The sequence below is a fragment of the Centrocercus urophasianus genome, unplaced genomic scaffold (genome assembly GCF_019232065.1).
Source record: "Centrocercus urophasianus isolate 14NV4802_14NV808 unplaced genomic scaffold, USGS_Curo_1.0 seq_69, whole genome shotgun sequence".
NCBI classification, from domain to species: Eukaryota; Metazoa; Chordata; class Aves; order Galliformes; family Phasianidae; genus Centrocercus; species Centrocercus urophasianus.
In genome coordinates, this window is record NW_024885299.1 from 261731 (window position 1) to 280532 (window position 18802).

An 18802-nucleotide genomic window follows, 5' to 3' on the forward strand; every position below is an offset into this window, starting at 1 on the left:
TACGCCCTCTGATATGCTGCTTCTGAGGGGAGGGATTTTGGAAGTGATTAGGCAGGTGCTTGGTGAGATTTTAAGAAGTATATAGGAGATGAATGTTTCCTTTGAAAATGTTAATAGAAGTTTATCCACGTAAGTATCCCAATTCCATTAAATTTCAGGCTCAGGGCCTTATGACTGATGGTGTCATCAATCAGACTGATACAAAGATAGGCTACAGGAGGGACGGCCCATTTTGTTTCCCTTCATAGTAAAAGCTCATATTAATGTGATCCTCCCCAAGCCTCAATCTAAGTAGAAAATAATTTAATTTTCCTATGCCAAAGCAAACCAACCAGTAAGCCTAACGACAGTGAAAGAGGTAAAAATGTGGTTCTAACAAGACACCTGACAAACTGCAGTGCTGCCCTAATTATTGTCTTGTCATATCTGTTTAGTGTGAATCATGTACTGAATAGATGCTGGAGCAGTGAGATGCTACGAGCCTGCTGCCTGTCCCAGCCCTGCCAAGGCAGCCTGCCGAGTACCCAAGGCTCTGGATGCATGTCAGGCCTTTTCCATATGTTTCTCCATGTGGAGACGCTGCCAAACTCTTGGGGCAGACATTGAAGTCTTGCTGTGTTTAAAAACGAGGTTAACACCATCCCTAGAACCTGCTGGCATGTGTATAGTGATGTAACGTTGTAGGAGAGGGTGGATCATCATCTTTTCCAGTCTTCCACTCGTTGCTTCCTATCTCTTCACAGGGATGATGGCTGGGTGAAAGCCAAGGTGTTTGCCACAGCGATGAGCTTCCGTTCGTTCATCTGCGCTGCTTTCAGCCGAGCGCTGCGCAGGTCCTGCCGGCACAGGAGGTAGCAGCGCTTATCTATCTTCGAGCGGGCTTCGAACCTTCGGCTGGATGCGCCTCACAGCGACTGAGAGCGCGGACCGAGAGCGCGCGTTCATTTCAGGGGTAAGATCTCCGTTTACGTGAGCGCAGGCTTTCACGGCTTTACTTTCGTACACGAGGAGTAACTCTGTAAGCCAAGGGTAGCGCAGAACGCCGTTCTGTCAGCACGCTGCCGATCGTTCACCGCGAGCCCTCGGCGCGCTCCAGGATGCCCGCGGAGCGAAGGCGGCGGAGGCCGAGCCCCGGGCGGGGATAAAAACAGCGAGTGCGCCGCGGCGCTGTGCGCCGGGGCTGGGCGTGCGCAGCGCTCCTAGCGGGGCCCGAGCCCTGCTCGGCGGGGGCGGTAATTTGGAGAGGATCCCTTGCCGGGCCGGTGCGTGCGCGCTCGTGTGTGTGTGTGTCTGTATGTGTGTGTGTCCGTGTGTGTGTCCGTGCGCCTTGGCAGCGGTAAGTGGAGGCTGGGCGGCTCCGACTGCCTGACGCCAGCGCGACGAGATCAATCCCGGCGCGGAGGCAGGGCGGGCGCGGGGCTCGCCCCCTCTCAGCGCCCGGCGGCCGTACCACAGCCGGTAACAGCTTCGCGGCCCTTCGCCTCTCCCCGCGGCGGGCGGCTGCGCCTTTCTCCTCCTTTTCTTTCTCCTCCCTGCTGCGCCGGGCCGGGCGAGGGTCCCCGGCGCGTCCGGGAGAAGCGGCTCCGTGCCTTCTCCCCGCCGGCACGATGGCGTCCCGCCCCGCTGCCGGCCCCCGCTTCCCGGGTAGGTGCGGGTGCCGCCGCGATTCGGAGGGAGGGGGCCCACGGGAAGCCGCTCCTCCGCTCGCGGCCGCCGCCCGGCCCCGCTCTCGCTGCCGGCCCCTTTGTGCCCCGGCCGGGGACGCGCGGCGCCTCGGGACGGGGCGAGCGCACGCCTTTGTTTTTACGGGGAGAAGCTTTTCTCCTCGGCCGGCCCGCAGTTGTGCCTGCGTCGTGTCTTAATCTTCCTTCCTTTCTCTCCGCAGCCCCCCTCCCTTTCTTTTTTCTTTTTTTTCTTTTTCTTTAATGACAAATCTCTGCTTAGAGGTCAAGGAAAGTTCACTTAATTTTTTTTTCCTTGCCGTTAGAAGGTTGGGATGCACGACATTTCCTCCTCCTCAGTGTAGTTTCTTCGTATGCTTGGGCTCTGCAGCCAGGTTATCTTATCCTGAATATGGATCTTCAAAGCTGATTGAAATCTGACGGTGTGTAAATATTCAGTTATACATTGGAGAGGATTCGGCCCAAATCCTGACTTATTTTTTTTGCATAAACCGAAGTCAGTGCGAGTTGTGACTGTGGAAGCGGCACGGCGCTTGCTCTTTTGTTAGCAGACCCGTCTCCAGATATGTGCTCTGACCTTCCAGTTTGCTGTTACGTTGGACAAATAACTGTAACTTAGCCTGAGCAATTATCGTTATTGTAGTGTATGTCAAGGGAAAAAAATTGTTTGCCGGGTGTTAATCGAGTTTTGAGTGTTATTTGAGGGAGAAGGAAAAGGTGTTACGAGATGGCTGTGCAGGTAGATGTGTATTCCAGACACAAGTGAGTGGGAAGCTCATTGTCGTGAAACGTGTCACAGTTTAATGCGTGTCATTAATGCTTAAAAATACAGCAACTGGAGGCTGACGCGTTGAGGAAAAAACTGTGCTTTACATATGTCATAGCTGATCCTTAAAAGCTGCTTTAGCATGCAGATGAGTAGTCCAGAAGAGAAAATGCTGTGTAGATGATTCTGCTTTCTTGTTGAAGATCTACTCCGGTAGATCCGTGTGTTTTTAAGCAGCGCTCTAGACCGGGACTAAGAGCTAAAGCTGACCTGGCCCACCGAGTGTGTGTGCAGCAGCCTCCAGCCCGTGAGGCTGCCGGCCTGCACCTTGGCCTGCCAGACAATGGGAACGGATCATGTGAGGAAAGTCGAGGTGTCAACATTGGCTTAATTTTTTCTTTTGCTTGTTTGTAATTACCGTGCTGAATTACGGGAGATTAGTTTGTTAGTTATAGCTGAGGAGCATTCCTTCTATTTCCACACTGAGCCGGAGAGCTATGCTGTGAGGCTTCTTAGGGGTTCTTATTGGATTTTGGAGCAACTTCGGAGTGCTCATCACTGTGACCTGAAGATCCTCAGAGCGCTGAGAGCTCTGCAGCCCCTTTTGGAATTCCTGCCTCGGTTTAGGGATCAAACCCTCTTAGTTTACTTCAGACTGCAAGGAGGAGCTTGAGAGAAATTTCCCTTGAGCTGGGTGATCCCGAGTCCTGCACAGCTACCAGGGAGGATCTGTTCAAGGCACGATCAGGTTACCCTAAGGGCAGGGATTTGTCCTTGCTGCAGTTTTGACCCCACAACCATTGGGAATGTGAACAAATAGATTTTTTTTTTCTTCCTCTTTGATTTGCCTTCTTGTGCACCCTTAAATACGTGATGATCCAATGCATTTGAGAAAAATGATTGAATAAGCAGATGAAACTCTTTCTGTTTCTGTATAAATATTAACTGTCAGATGCATGAAAGCTGATGAGCTTTTGCAGTTCCTCTGTGGCTTGAGCACAAAGTAAGGAGTTGAATGCCTGGCAAAGTAATACAATGGTTCAGAAAAGTACTTACTGTGTTCCGAAATACTGGAAAATTATTCAGGTTAAATTCTGAGTTCAGTTGCTTAGTATAAACATTTAAATTTTGAAAATGAAGGGGTTGTGGCTTTTTTTAATTGAAGCATTAATGCGCTGTATATCACATATGGCCAATGGTGTGCTTTCTGAGGTCCAAGCTGTGTGTGTGAAATAAAAGCTTATTCGAGTAGTCTTAGCAAGCCTAATGGAGGCATCATCTCAGCTTTATAAATAATGTAGGTTGTGCATAATGTGGAGTCCCTGGAGACTGCAGAGAAAGCATCATTACCAGCCTCTTCAACCTGCTGGAGATCTTAAATTGATTTACAGCACTGAACTGGTGCAAAATGATACATCAGGATGACATGGGGTCAACCTGTAAAAGTCTATGATGTGAGGCCGTTAGTTCAGTCATCATAATTAAACTGTATTATGAGGGCAGCAATGCAAGCGTGTGTGACACATCCCATTGTGCTTCAGATGGGTGGCTTAAGAATCCCATAAATGGAGCACCATGTTTATTATTTAGGTTATGCAAAGAGTAACTGAAATCTAAGCTCTTGGTGCTGTGCAGGTTAAATGCTGAACCAATCTAGGTCGACTCTTAACCTTTTCCTTACAGTCAGTAGCAGGTGAAATAGATGAATGCGTGTGCAGCGTGGAGGTGTGTGGAGCAGAAGTGATTGTGAGTGGGCATCTCTGCATTTGAGGTATTTTTTTCTCTAGTCTCCAAGTCTCCTCGACTTCACCTGCACGCTGTGCTGTCAGGTATCAAATGGGCAGTTAGGCAAAAAAAAAAAGCTGTTCCTCCCCTTAATGTTTTTGTCCTATGAAGTTCTGTAAGAGCCAGCGGAAATGTTTGTACGTTTGAATTCTTTTGTGAGACAGCGTTTATTTGCAACTTGAAATATATGAGCAAAATTATTTTAGAACAGAGGTGGTGATTATGAATATGGGTTGTTGCGGGTTATCCTGCGTTCTTGGTGAAGGCAACTGCAAGCTTCATGTTCATGTTTATCCTCTAAATAGCTTAGAAAGGAACATAGCGCACGGAAAAGTGTTTACTGTATTGCATACTAAACTGTCTTGCACTTCTGCTGATGCGATCACTGAGAAGTGTTCTGGGCAAATCCTGTTAACACTCTTCTTTCCAGGGGTCGGTGTGCCTCCAGAGTTGGAGACCAGCGACGTCTTTTATTGGCAGTTAAACCTACTTTTCTTACCCACATTGGCGAGAGTTCTATGCTGCATCTCTTGAGCTTTCTCCCAGTCCCCAGAAAGAAACATCTCTTATTTTTCAGTTGCAAAGGTAACGAAAAAGCAAATTTGGAGCAAGATGGGAGAAATAAAGAGATATGTAAATATAATATAATTGAAGTAGCTGTTTATGTATATATATTTATTATATAAAAATAGCTACTAGCTGTGAAAGAGGTGTTAGCCTTCAGGTTCAGTTGCATCTCACTAAGGCCTGGGAACGTGGCCTGACACGCCGTTGGCTTAAAGGCCGGCATACACGGGCATCCTGCGCTGTTCTGGCCGTTTTACTCCAGCTGTAGTGGTATAACTTCAGAAAGGCGTAGAGGATTTTTTTGCGTTTGAATAGCAGATTCTGCTTGAAGTGGAAAACCAGTGATTTTAAATTTGAGACTTTTCTCTCACTGATGAAGGTGTAGCCGTGCAGAATGCTGTATAACAACTATTTCCATGCGAATGTGGCTACTTAAGATTGAAGAGAAGGTAAAATGTTGGATTAGGCCTTTTGTGAAAGGCTTTGCAGAGAGTGGGTCCGGGGCTGATGAGAAGGACGCTCTGAGCTGTTAATGGCTGCCGCAAAGATCTCTATCCTCCTCTGAGAACAAACGCTCATTTGCATCAGAGAAGCTTTTTTGTGTTGTGTGTATTTGAGTGAGGCGTGGCTTTGTTTTTGAACGGGACAGAGAAAAAAGCATTTCATAACATAAGCAGACTAATTTCGAGGAATGTAAAGTATTTTACAGAATTAAGAAGTGTTGTATCTAATCTCTTCCCACTTGAATTTTTATGCCGGTATTTGTTGGCTTTGGGAGAATCTGCTTGCTGAATGGAGCGATGCTGGAGCACACTACTTCAGATTAGATTGGGTGAAGTCAAGTTTTCAGCGCTACCCAGTTGAAAACCCGGTATAGATGGGTCAATTGTTATCTTTTTTTTGTTTTAACTCCAGGAAGGATGGAGTTACCAGTGTAGAGAACTTGGCCACAACAGCTATTCTGAACACTTGCACCATGCAGTCATCGTGATGTAACTGTGTAATTGGTCTGGGCCAGTGTCACTTCTCTTTCAGTGCAGGCTACCCACAAGGGAGTGTGATGTTGGAATAGACGTCACCCATCTTTTTCATGTTGTTCCTCTCCCACCTTCTCCCTAGCATGCAGAGGCGAAGCATGGAGTACAAGGAGGAAGACGAGTTGTTCTTAAGCATGCCTTTACATAAAGCATTGTATTTAGGCAGTGCTCAAAGCAGTATCAGCTAAAGGCAACTTTTATGTTGACTTGGCATGTCGGCTGATCCTACGATCAACTCCATATTTGTTTGATTATAAACTCTTTCTGATGTGGAAACAAATGAGATTGTCTGAATAGCATATAGCGGTGTTTAGAACTTGCAAGATTTGTCATTCAAATCAATTAAATGCTAGTCCACATCACAGTGACCTGTGACTATCAAGATGCTGCTGGTTAACTTGGAAATCGGATATCCTTTTTTTTTTTTTTTTTCCCCTGCTAAGGGAATTTTAGACTGTCTTGAATATGTTCTCCTGCTTCTGTGCACATCATGTGTTGAGAGTCATCTGTATGCCAGCTTGAACTGCTGGACCTGGAAATTATCGTTTTACCATATATTTTGTGTGTAAGGTTGGGTTTGGGGATTTACTCTGTTAGAGTTTCTTCTCCAGAATGTATGTGTTTAAAAGCTTTTCCAGGTGGAGGGAAGCAAATGAACAAAAAGCCATGTATGCATACAGAGTTAACACTCACAAGGCAGCTCAAAAAGGGTTTTATGATTCCCAGGAAAAACTTTGTGTTCACATTCCTTGTATCATACTGTGGCCATAGTTGATAACTCTTTTGCTCGCTTTTCTTCCTCTGTTTGTTCAGTATTTGAAATTATTGAAAATTTATTCTTCTGTGTTTTTATGAAACTGATTTGCTGAGGATGTTTTTCTGATGATCTTTTCAGACTTCAGGTTATTCAAATTGTTTAAGCAGTGCCAACAATAGCAGCATTCGGTTGGGTGTAATGTGATGAAACCAGGACATAAATCCTTTAAGATTGCCGCAGTAAGAATAAGCTTATAGGTGGGGTTATTCACACTCAAGAGGTGTGCTGCATTTGCACTTGCCCTTGTCAGGGCTTAAAATAACATTCATTGCTGACGGAAGTTATTGGCACCATTTAAAGGTAGACTAAACCAGTATGAAGTTGGGAAGTGCCTGAAAATTGATCAAGATGTGTGGATAGTAACTGTTTGTATGTAAATGTTTAAATACTTATGAAGTCACTTTTAGTTTTGATTGCTGAAGTTACTATCTGGGAGGATGTGTGACAAATTGGGGCTTCCACTGAAACGTGCTTCTGTGAGTGGTAGGAGGCAATACTTGCTGCTTGGAGGGGTACTGCTAATAAGCTATGCGTTTGATTTTATTCCATTCACTATTTATTCCTTTGTGTCTGTTTTCTTTGAATATTGATGTGGAAAGAATTAATGCAGTGTATTTGCTGCCTTAATTCACTAGCGGAGATTTTGATTCGGCTGATGTGAGGGACCGGAGTATATGGCTTCTAGATGTTCATATTTGCTGGGGCAGTTGAGAGAGGACTCGAATGTTCTCCAAGATACATTTGGCTGTGTGTGTGGGTGGCGTGGAGGGGGGAGAGGTAATGTGGAAGCAAAAGAAAATCCTGCTGGAACTGACATCTCCTGCTGTTTCATTTGATAAGTTCTTTAAGGTTACCAACATTGTTTAATTCTCTGTGGTGTCCCAGTAAATTACCAAGTGGATAGCAAGTGTGTGAGAATTTTGTTTAACTCTTTGTTGTTCTTTTCTTTCCAGTTCTCACAGCACATGGTAAAACAAACACTTGTTCATGTTCCTGTAGGGAGAAAAATTGGCAGAGCGCCTTTGCTCACTGTTGGTCATTTGTCTTTTTTTCTTAAGGCTTTTTGAACTGCATTGTATGAAACAAGAAAGCTTGTTAGGCCACAAGCCTCAACTTAGGAATGTTTGCAAAAGTTAAAATTTGCTCATTTATGTTTTGTTTCTTAAGGGTCTTTCTCATGGTATCTTGTGCTCTGTTATTAAATCTACTCTTTTTTTTATTATTATTATTATTTTGACCACTGCTGTGTTTTCCTGACTAGCATGTGCTTTGGAGAAGATGGCTTTTCTTTGGTTTTATTTTAAGGTAGGGATGACTTTCTCTCATCTCTTCAAGTTAGTACAGTTACAAGTTATCTGATGACTTCTGCCCTTAAACTTACTCCAGAACACTGTCAGGACAGTAATGGAAGTAGTTTTGAAATTTCTTTCCTAGACCTTCTCATAGACTTGTTGACACGTGTTCTGGCTTCTGGGACTGCTAAGTGTATGATATGATTACAGGAGCTTAATTTCAAATGTGTAGTTGTTCACGTATCTCAGTTCAGGTATTTAATGTCTTACACAAGGAGGGAAGAGGGAGGTGGAAAAGGCAGAGACAAGTCAGGTAGCATTACTGAGGTCTCGCCACGAATTTGCAACGTCCAGGACCAGAGTCTGGTTTCCCTTCTTTCATGCAGAGTCTTGGTTGGTCATCAGATACTTCTGCCTTTCCATCATTGAGTCTGGAAAATGGATAAAATGGAAATTGGTTGTGACTTCATCTCTGTTTGCCTGATGAATGCAGTGAAGAATGCTGCCATTTCAAAAGAAGTGAATTTTGACCTTGCTGGATATCTAGGAAAGCCTGGCTAGTATATATATAGTTTCCATCTCAGCTGTCAGACTTTCTGGTTCTCCATTGTTGCCCTCTTCTGGCTTTGCAGCCCGGCATACTTAATAATAGATCCTTTATTTTAGCCACATGAGTGTCAGTGTTAAGTCCTTCTACTGAAGCACAGTAGCTAAAGGAAAACACTTTGTCCATATTAACTTAAAAACTTGGGATAACTTGATTATAGTTTCTATGTGACATAAGATTTCATCTGGAAAATGTTTTATGAATACTCTCAGCTTAAAATCTTGTATTATGGGATGTTTTTGGACAGATGACTGTGAAATCACTTCTATATTTTCTTCAGATGATAGATCCTTTATCTATTTAGAACCAGACAAGGCAGAGGTTTTCCTTTGGGGACGGGAGAAGGCTTTGCAAATGGACTGGGATGCCACAGAGGCTGAAGCACTCGTGTTGAAGCTAATGTTTAATCTCTGTCCTGACTATCGTTTAAAATCAGGAGGGTAGTAGTGGATGGAGAGGACTTGAGCAGCTCCATTTTTCTTTGCTGCAGCTGCAGGTTTCCTTGCTGGTAACTCTCGCTCAGTCTGCTGTGAACTGGTGGAACTGTTCGGCAGAATGTTGGTGGTTTTTTTTTTCTAGTGAATGGGCTAACAGGCTAAGCAGGAGAGAGAATTACATTGGAGTGTCAACGCTGGCAAAGGGGGATGAGGGAAAGCCTTTTTCTCTGTGCTTGGGAGCAAACTGTTAAGAGTTGCTCATGTGCTTGCAGACAGGTTACCTTGCTGGCCAAAGGCAGCTGTTGGAGGTAACCTGTTGTGAATGAGCAATCCCAGATACAGACTTGCCCAAAGTGCTTTCCAAGGAAAGGTCTAATTTACAGTTTTTCTTTCTTCCCAGATGCTTATGTCAGTGATTAGCGTGGTGAGGTTAGACTGCCAATAGTTACGTCAGTCACAAAGCCCTGGTGTAGCTATATTGGCAGCAAAATGACAGTGATTAATGGTATGGTTTATTTTATGGGGGGTGAGGGAGGATGGATGGGAAGGAACATTTGAACAAGCTTTTCTGGTCAAGTGCTGTTCTTCTGTTATAGAATGGAAACTATAGTAGGAATGTTTTTTAATATGATGTGTGAACAGGGCATCCCGTTAAAGATAGGTGAAATGTGGGTTTTTTAATTTTATTTTTCATTGGGAAAAGTATGACCTGCAAGTTCAACCTCTGTGTTTACAGGATGAAATAATATGAAACATCTGCTGGACCAGGTACAGTAGTTGTCATTAGCAAGAAACTAGAGGAAAGCAAAATTGTGAGTCCATTTGAAGCCCTTCTATAAAAGCAGGGTGGTGTTACTAGAAGCCACTGACAGTGAGGACAGTTGGTGTGGATGAAGATGATACGTGCTGCTGTAAGCCTGTAAACTGCTTGTAGCTTTCCTGGGTTCTACACTACTGCAGTGGTCACTTGGAAATTTTTGGCTGTCAGTCCAGTTTTCTCGAAATTGAGAAAGCACTTAACTGTGTATTATATATGTGTTTAAAAGAATCTTCTTGCTGCTAGTTTTTTCATGTGTTCAAACATCACATGTTTGTTATATGTATCTTTAATTTCAAGGAATTGGACTAAATATCTACAAATTCCAAGTACAAACTTCAGGTATTTTCGTTAACTGCAGTGCCTGAGTGAGAGTCTCACTAAATTCCTTTGTAGCCTTCTGTAATACTGAGGAACTATCCAGACTCCAGGGACTCTGACTAACCTTTTTCCTCTCAAACTTGTCTATAGGCTTTCTTGAAATTTTGTTCAGTTCAGAAAACATTGCCTAACATAACTGGTGTAAGTACTCAAGGGCTATTTACTATGGCTTCCTGGCTAACTTTTCTCTTTGCGTTTGCCCACGCTAGTCACATCAGCTGCGACTCTTACTCTTAGCCAAACCCGGTGCATCTCCCGTAGTCTGTGAACCGGGAGCAGGTGAGTGGGAAAAAATGCACGTCTAGAGGCCTGTTGAGACCTCTGCATGATGTGTTTTCTTTGTTCTCCCCCACTGCTTTTTTCAGTCACCCAAATGACCTTTTGTTGAAAGAATTAATGAAGATGGAGACTGCAAATACATGTTCTGATTTGCCCAATGTGAGGACACTTACCTGTGTGCTCCATCATATAGCTGTCTGAAGAGCTGCTTGCTCTATCACATTTGCTCTGCCTGATGTCCTTTGTAGTTGCTTGAAGATCTGCTGGCAGATTTTTTTCTGTGAAAGTCCCCACATGGTTTCAGCAAACTGATTTTTAACCTGAGTTTCCAAAGGTCTGCCACTTAATTTTTTTTTTTATTCTGTCTGAAATTAGTTGAGGAATGCTTGTGCCTGCATGTATGCTTATAGACTGGAGAGAAGTCACTTTGGAGAGGCAGAAAGCGAGAAGATTAGGTGGAAGTGGGTGGCTTAAATGACTTAGAATCTGTCTGTGTCACCTCAGTTTGGAGGAGATACTGAAGGAAACTTCAGCTACATTCGTAAGTATGCGTATCTGTTTGGAAGGTGCCAGTCTGACGTGCACTATGGAGAAAACTCCAAAGAAACTGTTACTGATCTTACTGCCATTTGACTCCATGTCTCTGTGCCAGGCCCAGGTATCAGTGACTGTTATGGTACTGGCTGTTAGCAAGAGTGATGTTGTTCCTGAAGCCAGATGTTCATAGTGTTTTGGAATAGATGCTGGTGCCCATGCAGGACTCATCCTGCTTGCAAGGAGGGAAGAAAGCACTGTGCTGTCTTAACCATAGTTTCTGTATGATATGCTTTCCTGGCTGTATTGGTCCTCCCAAAAATTCAGCAAGTGTCCTCTCACTTCTCCCCTGCTCTGCGTTCTTATGCCTGCAACTGTGCAGGGAGGAGTTTGAGCACCTGCGCTGGAGGAGCTGAGATCAGAGAGTACTGATGGCAAGCTGCTTGGACTAAATTCCACTGAACCACAGTTCTGTGTTTCTGAATATAAGCAAGTTTCCATTACCCTTTTGCCAAGCTTCTTGCCTCCGTCCACTTGGCACACAGGGATTCTCAGTCTTGCAGGCTGTCCAGCAACTGGGGTTGTCTGAGCCTGAAGTCTTGTTACTGGGAGAACGTGGCAGTGCTGGTTTTGTCCTCAGAATTGAAGGTATCTAGAATCTCAGCTTAAAGATGAGGGTTGTGTGTAGTTGTGTGCTCTCTTTGTGCACTGGCATTTAGCCTAAAATTAAGTAGTCCTGCAGAGCTGCAAGTCCTGGAAATTCATCCTTGCAATCTTTCTTTGTGACTGACTTGGGTAGGTTGGAGTTGTCTTATCCACTGTGCTGGGACAGCTGTCACTGCTTATTCAATAGTAGGCAGCAGTGGAAAACTTGCAAAGTGTGGTGCCTCTTTTTCTATCTAGTCTGCTGCTGGCCCCAAAGAGCGTGTGTTGATCAGAAAACGCTGTGTTTTTTGGTGTCTCAGATGTAAGCTTGCAGTATTTCACTGCTGGGACACCTGAATTTAGTGACTTTAAGCTGGCCTTAGAAAATAATGATGGGATGGATACTAAGTTCCCTGAATTCCGTATTCAGAATTATACTGGCTGTGTTGTTGTTTTTTTTTTCCTTTCAATCTTATATTTAAAGGGTACTCGCTATTCCTTTGTACGTGGTTTGATTTCCCTACTGAAGTCATAAAGAGCTTGCAGATAAGCAGGGGACCAGACATAGATAAAAACCTTTTTTCTCTTGTTGTAAAACTTCCTTATTCCCAGTAAGCACTGTAGGAGGATATCTCCCACTTCCTTTCGAGTTGTGCAGTTGGCAAGTACTGTATGAACTCTCAGTTCCTATCTGTGGGCTGAAGCCTTGTACAAAGCCTTGATCTCGGGAATATGAGAAAATGCTTGAACATCTGCAGATGTTCTGATTTAGGGCTGTGAAATGTTTTTGCTTGATTCTGTGGCCTTTCGGTCCTCTTTGAATCTTCAAGCATGGCTGCACCGACATCTTGTGCTTTTAAAATTGGACAGATGTCCCTGAATCGAATCACTGAATCACAGAATTGTAGGGGCTGGAGGGACCTCCTGGGATCCTTGAGTCCAACCCTGAATGGATCCTTGTTACCCCATTCTCTGCTGATGGTAGTTAGGAGGCAATTACGATAGCTGGGACTGATGCAGTAGTGCTCACATGCGCTCAGGTCTCGGCAGTGGTGCCTCACTCTCCAGCTTTTCTTTCTGAAACCTTGTGATGAGTTCTTGCTTGGGGCCTGTGGCGTGTGAATATGTCGCTTAGTATGATGACTTTCAAAAAGTGGTCCTACCAGCAAATGTTTTTTGCTGATGGTTACCTCTCTGAATTTCTTCATCTAATATGTACCTCTGGAGCAGTAACCTTCTGAGATTTGTTCTCTGATTGTTGGTGGGAGAAAGTAAGGCTTCAGGTGAGAAAGCAGCTTGGCCGAAGGGAGTGGGATCTGTGTCTTCTGAGCACCAGCTCAGCAATATGTGATGCTACTCCTGCTGACGAGGTTCTGCAAGCCTAGGGATGCAAGAAGAAAGCACCAATAACCAATTTACAGTCAGACATCTTGAGATAGAAGTGCTTTACCTTGTTGTCATCTGGGAGGCTGTTGACTTGCTCGTCAACCACGGCAATGCGCAATACCTTCTGCACCAGGCATGCCTACCCCTGTGGGAAGGAGTGCCTGTGCTTCTAACACTTAATCTGCCATTTAACCTGAATTGCTTTAGAGTAAGAGCTTTGCTGAGAACACTTAAATGCCACTGTAGTGGTGTGTTGATAACTATTCTTCCACCAGTACTGTTTTTAATATTGGTGGGATTGTTAATGCTTGCTTGAATTTCAGTGGTGCATAGTTGAAGGCCTTCATGCTTTCGGATTTTTTGGTTCTTGTAGCTCGTGGTCCAGTAAAGGCCTTTATCAGTCTGCATCTATGGTGTTTTTTTAAATGTGAACCCCAAGTTTCCTGACACGATCTCAGATTTCTGTAAATGTGTATTTAACTGCAAGTCTTAACTTCTGTTATCTCGTGTATAACCTGAAGAGGCAGTCCTAAATGATGTAACCTTGGTCTCTTCCATTTGCAGAGGACCTGCTTGGCAGACAGTGGGTGAGCACTGGGGGCATTTGCTGTGGTGCAGCAGCTGCTTGAGTCTGTCTGGGTACGATGGGAAGAGACCCGTCTCTGTGGGGCTGCACTCCAGTCCTGGTTTTCAGAAGGCTGCTAACGGCAGGCAGTAATTAAACAGTGCTTCATTGGAGGGTGGAAATCTGGCAGATCGGGATGTTTGTTTCTGGGCTGTGTAAACTTGGCTTGTGAAGCTGTATCGTTTTTGAACACTTTCTCTGTCTAGAATAATAGTTGTGAACTGCAGAACCATCCACAAAATTTAACACTGATCTTTGACTCTGCATCTTGTCATTTTAGAAATGTGATGAAGATCATGTTCTAAAGCAAGAAATACCTCCATTGGTTTTGCAGACTAGGCAAAAAAGAAAAACAGCAACAAAACAGCAGCAAAACCAGAGGAGTCCTTTTTCAACTAAGTAAAGCACACATCTGAATGGCTGTGTACCTCAAGAATGGTGGCAATCTGAAGAGGCTGTTCTTGTTTTGAATTTGCAAGTGGTGTGCTGGGGTGTGGGGGGAGAGCCAAGCTGTGAAAAGAGTTGTTTATCTTAATGGCCTTTCTTTCCTTGGTTTAATTTTCATCGGTCTATTCTTCATTCAGGCTTGACCTAGTGACAGTTCAATTAGTGAATAAATAATTTTTCCTTCTTGGTTTTTGTTTCCTCTTGCATTGCTGAAACATTCTGCCTTAAAGCTGGGTATCTGGAGCTGCAGTTTAACATCTTTAGTTAATCTCTGATGAATGAGATCTGGGCCATAGTCTTCAGAAGTGGTTTAATGCAGCTGATGTAACTGTATCAGTGCGTGGTCTTAGTGAAGTGAATTATTTGTAGGAGCAGCAGCTTGTGTAAGCTGAGCATAACTGGATTGCATTTGCTGTGGTTGTCTTCTTAAAAATACACTGTTGTAGAAGTACACTAGATGGGGACCAGCAGAGCCTGTCCTGACTCCAAGCAGTCTGTGCTGTTCTGTAAAGACAAAACACATTTTGCATTCAATGGACTTCAGTCCAAAAAATGTTGAAGCTTTAGAGGAGATGGGCTTTTTTTTTTTTCCTGCAAGTTTTCCTTTATGTTGCAAATGTATGTTTTAACTACCCCTAAAAACAAACAAACAAAAAAACCCTGACAGTGACATGTCAGTATATTTTCCCCCTCACCTGTGAAGGAAGTTCCTCCCACCTCCTGATGAATTGCAGGGAAATGCTTTTTACAGCTGATAAAGAGAAATAAAATTCCATGCCCTTCCCAAAGGAGGAATTCAACAATTGGGCAAGTGGCGTGGGACCATGTGTTGGTTTGTAAAAGGATATAGTTTGTAAAGATGTTTCCTTTGATGCCTGTGATGAATATGGATGTGTTTCCGTTGGAGAAGGTTTTGATTAAATTCAGCAATTAGAGCTGACCAGACAGATCTAAATATAGGAAGAGGTTTCAGTTATCCTGCCTTTGTGTGTAGTAACACACCCACACAGATGTGTGTTTTGTTATTGTTGTAAACAACACCTGTTTTCTGAAGACAGTTCAAAAAGTCAGGAAAGGGAATGATCTTTGTGGAAAAAGGGAGTTGCTCTGGAGTTTTACGATGAAAGGGAGAGCAAACTATTTCCCACAGCTTTTTTTTTTTTGTAACTTTTACTAGAGGATTTCTAATGTAGATGGCTAGATTGGTTATGGAATCTTTATAGGTACCCTGTGTTCACAAAGCCATGGCCAGGGCTGATGGCAGTGGTTCAAACTGGTCTGCAGACTGTTCTGCGTTTTCACAGCTTGGCCTGTGTCGTTTACTAATTGAGCTCCTTGCTTTCTCCTGTCCTGTCCATTCTGAGTGGTTAGTGGGATAATGCCTGTGGAAGTAATATAGATAAATTTGCCCCAGGAATGTACATTATAATGCTAGCTGCAATGGCTGGTAATTCATTCTGTCTTCTGACATCTTTCTGTTTTTTTTTTTTTTTCTTTTGAATGTTTGGCTTTATTTGTAAATCTCTGTAAGTGACCTTGTGTTTGCACAGAGTGTAAAAAGTGTAAAAAAATCTTTCATTATAGCTTTTCAAAAAATAACCCACATGAATGCCATCCTGTCAAGATTTGTGGTTCCCAGCATTGTATTCATTTTGTAAGTTATTTCAGCCGAGTTCATAGTTTTGTAATCCCATCTGTGTCAGAATTCTAACCGAATCATCGAATTACAGTTCCTTCCTGACTGAAGTTAAAATATTAACTTGCAGTTTGAGAGAGAATCTTTGGTAACACGTCTGATTCAGTGCAGCTGCTTGCCAATACCAGAAGAGGTTTCTCCACACCTGGGTCTCTGTCTCAGTGTGTTCTTTTTGTTCGAGCCCACCTATGCTCTGGGCTGTTCCCAGTTATGAAATTATGAAGCTAATTCAATTTGGTTTTTGTTTCTTATTTGCCTGTTGTCCTGGTGTGATGAATCAGGTGTTCATCAGAAAAATGGCACCTACTGACTTCACTGGGACTCACTTGTGTCTGAACATTAGGATAAGCAAAATTCATCAGTGCCAACTAGGAGTTTGCCATTTTTCTTTAACCTTGGTGAAAAGCCCGTGGTTTGAGGATTTGATGATTAAGGGACTGTACACGTTAATGTTTCTTGTAACAGGGAGGAATTTTGCTTTATTAAGGGTATAAATTAATTTGCAAGGTGTGTTGTTCCAATCTGTCTTCAGGAGTACAGTTTTTAAATGTCAGAAATAACAAAGAACAGCATCTGGCATTAGCAAGAAGTGTGTGTATGTGTTTGTTTCTAAATTAAGAATATTCATTTGATGATGTATCTCTGTTAAAATCGGGGAAACACCTCTGCTGTGTCTTCATTGTGTTACTTCTCACAATTACATATTTGTTTACCATGACTCCTATGCCAGTTTAGTTGGACTGTAACACAGTAACACAGGGTTTTACTGTGTACAGAAATGAGGCATTTTCTCAGGAGGAACAACAATGAAGTTAATGAAGTCTTTCAAACCTGGGAACTGGAAACTGGTTCCTGTGGTCAGAGAATGTAGGAAAAAGTTTTGGTTCGTGGTAGAAACCAGCCAGAGCCTGTGTATCTGATTTGAGCTGTGATGATAACTGGCAAGGGGCTGGCGGATAATGATGGCATGTGGTCGTTTCTTCATGCTCTGGAATAACTGAGCAGTGGAAACTTCATTGCTGAGGTTGTTGTCGTGTGCCCCCTGTTACGTAAGGCATCCACTGCCTCATTGTCTCATTTTGAGTGAGCGGTGGATCTGCTTTTTGGTGCTCAGGTGATGTTCAGAACTCGTAAATCTGATTTTCTTATCAAATGTTAGAAGCTGGGCAAGTCCTTCGACAGAGGGAAGTATTACTGATAGCTGTAATCTCCAATAACTGGTAGGGAGTTTGTGCAAGAAGTTGTGCAGACCGCTGCTGTGGTCAGCTGGGCTCCAGTTGGTACCTGCTCTTCACACCACTGCTGTGCTCTATTACAGTCTGCTGTGTTGCGGGGCAGGTTGGTGCCCAAAAGGATTTGCTCTCAGGGATGAATAATTACACGTTGGTGACTTCCTTCAAAGGGCGACCTCTCATTCAAATATGGTGAGCGCTTGTCTTTGTCCTCTTTCTCAGACATGGTGCTTGGCTTTAGCTTCAGGAATCCAGACAGAGCCTGGGCAGGCTGGAAGTATCCCAGCCCTTGCTGGCTGTCTGCTATAAGCCAGGAAAAAAGCCTGTTGAATATTTTGAAGTATTTTCAACAGCAGTACTCACTTCTTATTTGAACACTCAATATGCACATTGTGTGTCACATGCTGATTCATATCAGAAATAAATATGTTTGCATTTTAAAGAGCTTTTTCTTTAAAAACATGAACTTTTTCTACCTGCCCACTCCTGGCACTGATTCTCCTTATCCTTTTCAGAAATGTGAGGAAAGCCAAATCAGGCTGTGTTTAAACTCTAACGAGTTTTACAGCAGTCTGAAGTTACTATCTCTTTTTGCATGAGTACTGTGATGCTACCGAGGCTTCTGTAAGGTTTCCGTGCATTCTTCCAAGATGAACGAGGTCTGATCTTGTACCTTAAGAAGGTACAAAGAAAGAATTCTTTGATTAGCAAAGTAAATCAGCAGAAGACTCGGCTCCTTAACAAGTCACTTCATGTGAAGAAGAAAATCAAAACCTTTTTGCTGCTTGCTCCAAGAATAAGGAGCCAGAAGAAGTCTTGCACAACCTGATGTAACAGATGCTTGGACTATATGCTTTATGGTAATGTCTGAAGGGCAGATTGTCACCCAGTGTGATTGTCAGTATTGTGCACTGTCAGTAATCGTGCATTCGGGGAGACACAGCTTATTCATTTCAGGTTTGTATGAGCCTGGGTGCTCAGTGGTTTCCCACATATCAAACACACCAAATGGAACAATCCATGCTATACTAAGAAGTTACAGTTAGTAATTTTTTCAGTCCTCCTCACGATGATCAGTTCATAATTTACATATAATTATAATATTGCTGACTCCATACTTGTACTGCTACGCCTGCTCAGGGGAGGGATCATGAGGATCATGAGGGCAGGGGTCTTCTTGACCTATGAGTGTGTACTTGAGTATTACAATGAAGGTAATGGACCTTGAGTTGTGTTGCGAAGTAGGCAACATCCTCAAAGCATCTTGAGTCACGTCCCCCTCCAGGCCTGCTGGCTCTGGCTAAAGGATACTACATGTTTATTCTTCTGAAACCTAACGCAACGTTAGCCCAGTGTTCATTCCGATACCTAACACAGCGTTAGCTCAGTCTTTGGAGTTGGTCTTAAACGGGAATAAATGGAAATAGCTCTTGCAGGGGGGAAAGTGACAGCTCTCTGGCTTCTGTGCCAAAATCTGATCATTTTTCTTTTTAAACTTTTTAAAAATAAGTGTCATACTCAGAGGAGGCGAGAACTGCTGGAAAGTTGTCTCTTGGGGAAGGTAAATGTTTGACTGTTTTCAAGACACAAATTCAAATGTCAATAATCAATGGATGCTGGGAGAAGGTACATTAAATAACATTGGATTTTTTAAGTTAAAAAACTAGACAGCTTTCTTCAGTAACAATTATGTAGATTCTATTTGCTGTGGTTCTTGCCTCTTCTTATGTCTAACTGCGCTGAGCACTTATGAAAAGTACTTAATGGGAT

General features: G+C 43.4%; 1 protein-coding gene across 4 annotated transcripts in view; it reads left to right on the top strand.

The window, feature by feature from the left end:
- The first annotated feature begins 867 nt into the window (after positions 1–867).
- SMAD1 (SMAD family member 1) overlaps positions 868–18802 on the top strand; it is a 48579-nt gene continuing 30644 nt past the window's right edge. Inside the window, exon 1 of one of the 4 annotated variants that reach the window (XM_042837172.1) lies at positions 868–952. The gene's annotated coding sequence lies outside the window, so the exon portion shown is untranslated. Of the gene's footprint in view, positions 953–1182; positions 1263–1376; positions 1459–1555; positions 1645–18802 lie in introns of those variants that run through there. The other 3 variants (XM_042837173.1, XM_042837170.1, XM_042837171.1) reach the window with 3 other exon arrangements.